Raw genomic sequence first — 10,548 nt, forward strand, 5'->3', positions numbered from 1 at the left:
GTTGGTACTTTCCTTTCTCTGAGCTACCAAATAAATACAACCTGTCAAGAACAACCAATTGACAATATTTGCAGTTATTTGTACTAACAGCCACATACAGCCTATTTGTTCTTTACCACCCACCTGATGCCCGATCATTTTACTACATATGTTTAGTCCACATGTCTAGATAAATGGCTGCTGAATTAGACTAAAATTTGTTATACAACTTATTAGAGAGGGATGGGATAGGCAGTTGAAGTATCACATTCACAAAAGCAGCAGATGTCTTACCTCCATACCTCTTTTTTCACTTGACCAGAAATTAAGATTAATTCAACAGAACTTATTTCAAACATACTAAGTGCCATATCATCTTTAAAAATTCTGCCCACTTCTGCTAGGTGTTGATGCTGTAGTATTGATTTATTTCTTGCTCACATGCAACTAGCCTATTTTGGGATGGAGGTCTGCTTCTATATTAATTTTCCTTTGAAGGTTTCACTGAAATTTACAGATGTTCACAGAATTCCTGTATTACATTCCCCTGCTATGGAATAGTCAGCCAACAGAAATGGATCATGGTGATTGCAAAAGGACTCATACTTTAATATAGAAAGGAGAGTCTCTGCTTCCAACTCTCCAGTAAAGATAAGCTCTTTGAACAATTTACTTTTGGCAACAGCTCCAAGTCATTTGGGTTGCATAGTTGATTTATATACCTAACTGTCCTCAAGAATTTTTCATGTCAACTTAATTTGCTAGCAAGTTGTGACCTGTTTTCCTTTGTATTGAATTCCCCCAGCCCCTTTATATTTGCATTTTTCCAACAAAACAGAAATGCAATAAAGGGATGTTTAGTCATCTTGTGCATGTTTAGACAGAAAAAAGTCTTCCAGTACCCAGGGGGGGTGGGAGTAGCAGAACTTTTTTTGTTGTTTAAACTTGCGTAGGAGCACACTTCAAATATATGCATAAATCAATGAACAAATTGTTCACTAATACTTTGACTGAGTGAACAAATAATTTGACAGTATCATTATTTCAGCTTTTTAATGCTGGGTTGTTATGCACATGGTGCAATGCAACCTGGGGGTCATGTGCCATTAAACTATGGCCCAAATTATGATATACTTGTGACAGAGCTGTATCTTCCCAACAAATTATCATTTACACATAGAAAGCTAATGTTTGGCAGAGAAGTTGTAGTTTACCCTTTCCCTGAGATGCTATTTTTCTCCATACAGGATTTTTAGAAGGTGTGTAGAATAACACTTGCTCATGAGAACCCCAATCTGCAATCTGAGGTGGTTAATCACAGCACAGATGTATACTTTCAGTAACAATTGGGCCTACATTCCTGACTATTCACAGCCTGTCAGGAGAACGTGTGTAAAGTAGTTCTATTTTTGACCAATGTGTTTAATATAGGGAAGCAGGGATAATTTCTACCTAACATTTTGCACTTGCAGGTCTACAGATTGGGGGAAAGGCACATATATTCTATTCCTCCTTCAGGACACATATGCGGGGCTTAGGAGCCCAAGTTATGTAACAGTACAATAGGATCAAATGCATGTAATTATCATGGCAATTCTTCAGTTACAAAATGTACAGCACCTCAGCCACAAGTATGGATGTTTGCATATGAAAATACAATACAGAAGACTCCCTAAGAGGAATTTTTATGCGTATCCTGTAGGCCTTTATTTTTTCACAGCTTGCATCTTGAACGTTCCTCAGCATTGTAATGAAGTCACAAATAAAACAGAATTGCATCACAAATGTTTTCAAACACAACACATTGTAATAAAATAAGTAGTTTGGGTCTAAAACTTAAGGAATATAAGGAAAAATTACTTCACCCACACCCTCCCCACATACAAACATGGCTAAAATATATTAAGCCATTTTTAACAAGTTAAACAAAGACCCCTTGATTGGATTTATGCTAATGGATCTCCTGTAGGCATTTCTAATTCAACATTTCATTTTAAAATTGCCTGTGTGTTTCCAATTCGAACTAACACCATTAACAGATAAAATGAATGTGTATCAGGTCAGATGCCACAAGATGGCAATAGCTGAAGAGCAATTTGCTCTAAGAAGGAGGTGGATGGTGGATACTCCAGTGAAATTGTGCTTCATTGAAAAGTGCATCTTCCAGTAAGAGAGAATCTGTTGTATGATTAAAATATTTATATAGTGTCTCTCAGAAGAGGGTATGAAAATACTTCTATACTTAGTTTTTTTCCCTGGGCCAAACAGAAAAGGAAATAAAATAGAGGTGAATGGATTTATCAGAGGCAGTGAGCACTAGCTAGTGACAGTTGTTCCCAAGTGCCGCTTGGGCACTTTGTAAAACAGCTCTCACCTGCAGCAGCTCAGGTGAGCTCAATAAGAACAGGGAGTAGTTTTGGCCACTTTTGTCCAGCAGCTCATTCATTCCTTCTCTTCACCTACAATAGGGTTCGTTGTCCAGGTTCAGATGATACAACAGCCTGTTGTGGGACCAACTCCTCCTTAAATAAGCAATGGGTTATCAGGGTGTTCACAAACAATCCAGCCTGAGGGAAGTGGTCCATGCCTAGCTGCCTGTAGTTATTGCATCATGCAAATCCATTCATAGTGTCTGATTACCTGTAGGTGGTGAGTTCCAGCCATATGAAGCAGTTTTGACTTCCCTGAAGCACATTTCTGCATGTGATGCTAACAATGGCTTTTTCCCCATTTTAAATATAGAAACAGAGCAAGTCAGAAGGGGTCATCTGGGCCATCTAGTGTGACCCCTGGCTCCAGCTAGCTCCACTCATGTAATACCCAACATGTGGTTGTCCAGTCTTTCCTTGCACACCCTCACTAATGGGGCCTCAGTTACTTCCCGTGGAAACCCATAAGGCAGGGGTCGGCAACCTTTAACACTCAAAGAGCCATTGGAACCCATTTCCCACAGAAAAGAAAACACCGGGAACTGCAAATCCCTTTTGACATCTAAAATGAAGATAACACTGCATATATCATTTTTTACCTTTATGCTATGTATAAAAAAACTATAGTGTGTTGCATTTATGAAATCAATGAACTGCTACAGAGAAAACAAATTTTTATTTCTGCATGCCACAAAAACATTTTGAACTTTGAAAAAAAGATGCTGGGTTGAAGGTTACTTTCAAATAAAATACTCAATGTCTATTTGAGTCCTCCTATTTATGAAATAAAAAGTCGAATTTAAATTATCCACCTGCAGCAAACCAAAAATGCCGTCTGCATCTGTGTGCCCTCATCCTTTTATCCTGTGTACTAGGGGATGCAGTCAGCTGTCAACCTGAATAAAAAAGGACTAACTAATACTTTCATATGGTAAGTAGAGTTTCTGCAATACAACAAATATAAATAATAGTCTGGTGAAATATTGAACAAACATCCCTCTCCCAATGTAGTAATGTTGCTGGAATGTTTATAAGATTTTCTTAAAACAAGGAAGTAGATCTATATCTTCATTATGATTTAGCTGCAGCTCTTGTTCAGTCATTAAAAGCTGTTATTTTTAATCTTACATTATAAACTAGTAGGACTCCTTTCATATATTTTCAATAGAACAGTTTCCTGCAGAGTCAAAGTCAGTGCTAAAAGGCTGCATGCATTAAACAGCAAACCCCATAAGTTCGTCAGCAGTAAAAGCAAATGAATCTACCCACGTACCATTAAACGTTCAGTTTTCTTCATAAACTTTTCGATTTATCCATGGTTGACCTACTGGGGGGAAAAGTTCAGTAAATCGGCACAGGTCACAGATCGGCTGCCGTGCCAGCGCGGGTTGCAGGTCGGCGACTGTGACACGTATTTTCATCAACGAAGCCACAGCAGAGGGATTCAAGAGCCACGTATGGCCGACTCCTGTCCTAGGGGTTCTAACAATCAGGAAGTACTTACTGACATCCAACCTGAAACCCACCCATCCAAACTGATAAAGAGGTTGTACAGAACCAGTCCCAAATTGAGCCCTGGGGGACTCTGCTCATCATCAGCTCCTGATCATTCCCCACTGGTAGTCAAACTTTGCCTGCAGTCTGTCAATCATGCCCTAATTCATTGGGCAGTGCATCAATCTATCCTAAAGCTAATCAATTTCTCAACTGGGATATCATATAGCACATTGCCAAAGGCCCTGCTGAAATCCAGGTAAACCACATCCACTGCATCCCCTCTGTCTAGCCATCTTGAAACCTTGTCACAGAATTCCAAAAAGGTTCATCTGGCAGAACCAATTACTGCGGAACACATGTTGCGTGGCTGCCAACCCTCTTCCCTATCTAGGGTTTTTACAGCTTTCCTTATGAGCTTTTCCATCATCTTTCCCAGAATGGGTATTAGCCTTACTGGTCTAATTCCTCTTGTCTCCTCTGCTACCCTTTTTGAAGATTAGGACCATTAACACGACCCTCCAGTCCTCTAACACTTTTGATTTCCATAAGGCCTCAAAAATTAAGGCCAACGTATGCAAGAGTAAATTCCTGAAGTACCCTCGGGTGTAGCCTGTTACAACCAGGCACTTTTGTAATGTCTAGGGCCCTGAGGAGCTCCTCAACTTCTAGGGAGTGACTCCAATCTGTGCCCCCATAACCCCAACCTCATCTGCACTCCCCCAGGTAGGTCTCCAGCATGCTTTAGGAAAAATACAATAGCAAAATAATAATTTAGCATCTGTGCATGTTCCCTTACATCAGTTATCAGATCCCCTTCCTTGCTTTTAAGCTGCGTCACTGCCTGTCTCTCCTTCCTTTTGCTATTTACATAAGAATAGAAGCCCTTTTTGTTGCTCTTGACATTCCTCCAGAGTCTCAGCTCATAATCAGCTTTAGCCTTGTGAAGAATCCTGCATCAAGCCACCTCTTCCTGGTATACCCTTTTGTCCATTTGCCCCAATGTCCCATTTCCAGTGGATGTCCTTTTTTCTTCTAATTCGTCTTATCACCTCTCTTCTCATCCATGGTCATGCCCTCCTACACCTCCCACTTTGTTAATCAGCAGTATCATTAAGGCTTGCACCTCTAAGACCTCCCTTTTTAGTGCAGACCACCCCTCCTGAACTCCCTTGCCTTCCAGTACCCTCTCCCAGGAGTCTTCTCCCAGCCTGGCCTTCAATCGACCAAAGTTGGCCCTCATTAAGTCCCATCTACTAGTACTTGACCTACTGCTCATCCCTCTTCTCCTGATCTCAAAGCATAGGATGGTCACTTGCATTCAGAGCTCCCCTAGTCTGCCCATCAACATAGCAATGCTAATGTTGTAAATTTTAGATAAACAGGAACAAGGAGATTTGTTTTACAAATCATGTACGCTCTAGCAATATTTGTAGCCAACATTTTGACTGTGAGTTCCTTGGACCAGGGACCTATCTTTTTGTTTATACTGCTCTGTAAATGCCCCCCAGCACACCCCAATTCTGCTGCAAAAAAGCAACATTAACCATAGTAATGAGAAAAAGCATGAGAACTATAGAAACCAAAACACCTCTAAAAATCACCTTAGCACACAAACCCAGTCCTTGACTTGTGATGATGGTCAGCATATATTCAAATAATTACAGATATCTACTGCTCAAGGTGTAGTTCTCTCATATAGTTATTAATTCACTATTAATTAAGATAATCAGCAACATCCTTCTCCACAAATTACTATCCTTAGGTAATCAATTACAGCAGGTTCTCTGTTTCATCTTGCCTTCTCAGCAATAAATGAGGCATCATAGTGTAGTTTAATTAGGCAATGCTGTCTCCAAAAGCATAGCTATACAAATCTAAAGTGGTTTAACTGTGTATAGTTCTTTCAAAGGATTATAGGAATTGTAGTTTTGTGAAGGTGTTGAATTATAACAATATAACACCACCATTAAATAATAATGGATGGCAGAATGAAATACTTAACATTACTGCTGGCACCATCAGTGTGAACACCACTTTACAGAGTCACATTTTTTAAAAATACAATACTTATATACAGCTTTAGAAAACATTTTCAGACTAATTTATATAGTGAAGATGCCTTAAAATCATGTTCTCATCTTTGGATCATCCATCCTCAAACAAAGGAAAGAACCCCTTCAGTTTATGCCTGATGGAGACATGCTCTCTGCCTGTCTTGGAAAATACTTGTCCCTGGAAAGCTCTGTTGCTGTCCCAAGATCAAAATAGGAAACAAAACCATCATGACCCAACTGTTATCTTAGGCAGCTGTTTTGATAATAGCTGGAATCTTCACAGAATAAGTTCTGTCGGAGTTACTCTTGTCTCCTGCCAATGTCATTGAAAGTATGTTTGTCTTGGCCTTGGCAGTCAGGCAAAGACCACCTCACTTTGGAAGCACCTCCCTCCAATCAGGCAGGAAGTCCAAGCCATGAGGGTAGGGCTGCTCCAGTTGTAGACTTTCCTCTCAGCCCTGACATGTGTACTGTCAGCACTTCAACTAAAGGGGAGCAGAAAGTGAGGAGGAGGATAGAGGCCAAGGAAATGAGAAGAAAGAGATCTGTCTGAAGGTTTAATTACAAGTGATAAGATGTTTCTTTTACAATATGTTGATATCTTTTGTATTTTAGGCTATACCTTCTTTTGGCACATCTACTACGAGAAAACAGTCCCTGGCTATGTGGCTCTTGGGCTGATCGTAGTTCTTCACTCTTGTTCTAAAGGTAATGCATCCCAGAACTCTCTCGAGGCTTCTGGATTTAGGTGCCTGGAGTTTGGAGATACTTCTCAGGATGAAACCATCCCTAAGATATCAGACTGAGCCAATGAATACAAAGAGACCATACAAAAGGGAACAACAGAATCAAAAGAAGACAGGTAAAAATCCCCTGAATTTTTATTTTGATAGGAGAAGTAGCTTACATTTCTTATTTTTCCTGTTATTTTGCTTGAAGATGAACCAAAATGAATGAGTCAGCCTTTGGAATAGGTCTGTTTCTTTAAACAGCTGTAGAAAAGAAACAGACTGATTCCTGAATGGCCCTTAGAATGCATTCGATCAAAAAGGATTGGTGGGCTATGTGGGGACCATTCCCAAATGAACAGAACAGTATTATTCCATCATTTATGCCTATCGTGCAAATGGTGGCAGGATACATGCAAACACTCAAAACAATTATTATGACAACAAGACAATGGGAAGAATCCTTGGGGATGACATAATGGCCTGCTACAATGCATTAAGCATCACTTAGGAAGCATTATGAGATACTAGGAAAAGGTTTGTCAGGCAATACACAGATGACAATATCCAAAGCTTGTTACCTGCCAAACTGGTCCATAATCCCTCTTGATCCTGCCACCATAGACCTGATCATCGGCTGCTGCATTTCAGTAAACAGCTCTAGCATTGCGCTCTTTTTTGCCCACTGCTTTACTACTTATTTGCAGCATTAGAAGCAACTCATACTGGAAAATACTGTTCTTCCTTCACTTTTTAAGCATCTCTAGCCCCCTTTTCAGCAAAGAACTACATATCATATCCATACAGAGGTAAACAATCCAACACTGCTCGAGACAAGCAGCCCCAGCTGGGAGATTTAAGGGTGCAGAGTTGTGCAAACTTTACCCTTAATTTACTGTTTCTCCACTCCAAATTGCACAGTTGATCCTGAGGGACCTGCAGTGGCACAGGAACCACTTCTGCTTATGTTGCCTCTGGAACAGCAGTGAAGGAGAAGAAAGAGAAATGTTGACTATGTATTTAACATGACTGCCTGAAGAGCCCTTTCCCATAAGACCACAAACACCAGGGTATAAACTTACCTAGCTGCACCACCTTGCATGATGTATTTGTTGCTGAATTATACCATTGCAAACATTTTACTGGAGAGAAAACATTTGAATGCTCCCTCAATATAAAACACATCCTACACATTAAACAAATCAGCAGGGGGAAATTCCTTTTCCCCAATATGCTAGTTCTGTTATGCATGGAATTTACATAGTGAAATATTCAATCTCCTCAATAATTGGTGATGGCAAAGGCCTACAACAGCTACTGAATTATCCCCTTTCGACAGCTTTAAGTGATGCCTGATTTGCGTCTCTCACACATTCTCATTTTGGTCTTGTGCAGTGCTTCCGATATCTCAAACACATGACTAGGACTTCCTCCTAATGCACCAACTATTTCAATTTCTTCTTGCCATGGTATAATTAATGGATAGCGCAGGTTCCTATTTCCTTTCTTGTTATAGAAAGGTTATCTGTTTCCTGTTCTGCTGCAGACAGACGTTTTCCCTACAAATAATTTCCGATGGCTGTTCTAATGTGTTTCTAAGAATCTTCTCCAACTTCCCAGCCAGGTATGAAGAATAGGATATACTGCTGGTCCCAGAAGACAGAGTGTTATAACAGATGGCCATCTTAGCAGTACACAAGCAGATGCTACTTCCCAGACACCACTTTCCTTTAACATGAACTCCCTCCAAACTGGAAAGTTCTGCATCCATATAATATCAAGCCAATTCACCAGTGTATCCATATTTGAAAGAGCATAGGTTGAGCAAACATGAATTTCATGTGGTTATTCTATGTCAGGGTGGCCCAACACATGACCCACAGGCTGCATGAGGTCCCAAAGCCTTGTTCTGTGACCCCTTGCTACTTGAAGCTCCCCTGTTCCTTCCAGTCTGAATCCTAGCTATGGCATGGGCATGATTGTGGTGAAAGAGAGCTCACTCGCGAGAGTTCACACAACCATGCTCTGACACCCCAGCTGATGGATGCAAAGGTCCTCAGTTCCTGTGTACCTTTAGTCAGCAGGAGCAAGTGGGGCATGCTGGGAAGTTTTTTGGCTCAGGGACAAGAGCTTCAGTGCACCAATTCCAAGAAGGAAGGCAGGGGCGGGGGTGGTCGGGTCACATTGGAGGGTTCTGGGTGGATGTAACAGGAAAGAAAGGAATGGGCCACCCCAGAGAGGCAGTCATTGTGCTCGGGCTGCGGTTGGAGAAGCAGCTGCCTGTGATCTCTGCAAAGATCACAGGCCTATAATGCCTACAAAGCCTTTTAAATTCAATTAGGGTTAGCATTGAGATTACATATCTTCCTCATTTAATGGTCAATTAAACATATTAATTGTGCATATGACATTAAATATATTGTGAACACTTTAATTTTGATATGAAAGTATAATTCATTGTGTGGCCCCCAGGTTCTGTGTCGAAGTCCTCATGCGGCTGGGGTATGAGAAAGTTGGACTGTCCTTGTGGTTTAAAAAAAATAAAGTTTCACTGGATGGCTATTATGTAACAGTTTCACATTTAACCTGAAACCTGGTTCATACATAATGAAGAGTTATAAAATAGGGTTATCCTGATGTATGAAGTCAGCCATATGAACAAACCATAGTTCATTAACTGCAAAAAACCTAGAATCAGATTGCATGGTTTGTTGTTAAATTATGAATTCTGGGTTGTTTAACCCATGAACATGGGTTGTTTTACCAGGCTACTTTGAAAGAATGGTCAAAACAAAAAACAAACACGTGAACAAACCACAATATGATTGTCTGCCAGTCACACTCTCTGCAGGCAACAAACTTCAAATTAAGCAAGCCAAGGTTTAGTGTAATGGTATGTTACACAGACCTGGTTTACACATCATGGCAGCAAATCATAGATATCATTGCAGGACGGGTGAAGTGCACAAACTGTTTCCTATTTGAATAAACAACTTATGAACATACCTTGTTAGCATGTCTTCTAAACCAGGATGATCTGGATTGTTTATGGATTAAGCAACCCAGAGTAAACCACTGTTTAACTCATAAACTACCTATACTGTCTAGGTTCAGACATCATGCTAGCAATCTATGAATGGGGCATGTATAGGTTTTTTAAACTGGAAATAGTTCACATCCTCTGTTGGGAACAGTCATTAGAAGACTGAGGCAAGGGGTCAGCAGTACACTGATGACTACCAGCACAATTTCTCTGATTGGAAGAGGGACATTCTGAACTGGAGCCTGGGTACAGTTTTGGCTTGGATGACAGATAAAAAACTGAAACTGAATCCTACTACGACAGTTACTCTATGGACTGGTAGCTCCCAGATGTGGGAACTGGACTGTTTGCCTGCTCTGGATGGGGTTGCATTCCCCTCAAAGGAGAAAATGCATAGTTTGGAGGCAATTTGGGATCCATCTTTGTCAACGGAGGCCCAGGTGAGCTCAGTGGCCCAGAGTGCCCACTGGCAGCTTTGGTTGGTAAGTCAACTATGCCTGTGACTATCTTGCATGCATCAAGTGGTAGCAGTGCCAATTAAATTAGATTCATTTCAATTCCAGCTAGTAACACAGCAAAATGTGGAAAAGTCAAAGGTTGGATACTATTTCCAGGTACTGTATAGGCAAAATTTTTTTCCAAGGAGAGATGATCTTGTCCACTCTTCTCATTTGCTACCTTTCTTCACCACATTGGACAGCTCCCATCACACTTCCTTAAAAAAGTCCTACATAACATATTCTATATATAAGATTTTCAAATCATTTCATGCCAGAGAGAAAACTTGTTATGCTTCAGACTGCAGCCCTGGGGCAGGC

At 40.6% G+C, this 10,548-nt stretch overlaps 1 protein-coding gene across 1 annotated transcript in view; it reads right to left on the reverse strand.

The window, feature by feature from the left end:
* Positions 1–10,548, reverse strand: part of BEND7 (BEN domain containing 7) — a 74,862-nt gene that overhangs the window by 8,573 nt on the left and 55,741 nt on the right. The gene's annotated exons all lie outside the window — the stretch shown is intronic.

Source organism: Varanus komodoensis, unplaced genomic scaffold (genome assembly GCF_004798865.1).
Source record: "Varanus komodoensis strain SLA01 unplaced genomic scaffold, ASM479886v1 scaffold13_3, whole genome shotgun sequence".
In the NCBI taxonomy this organism is placed as follows: Eukaryota; Metazoa; Chordata; class Lepidosauria; order Squamata; family Varanidae; genus Varanus; species Varanus komodoensis.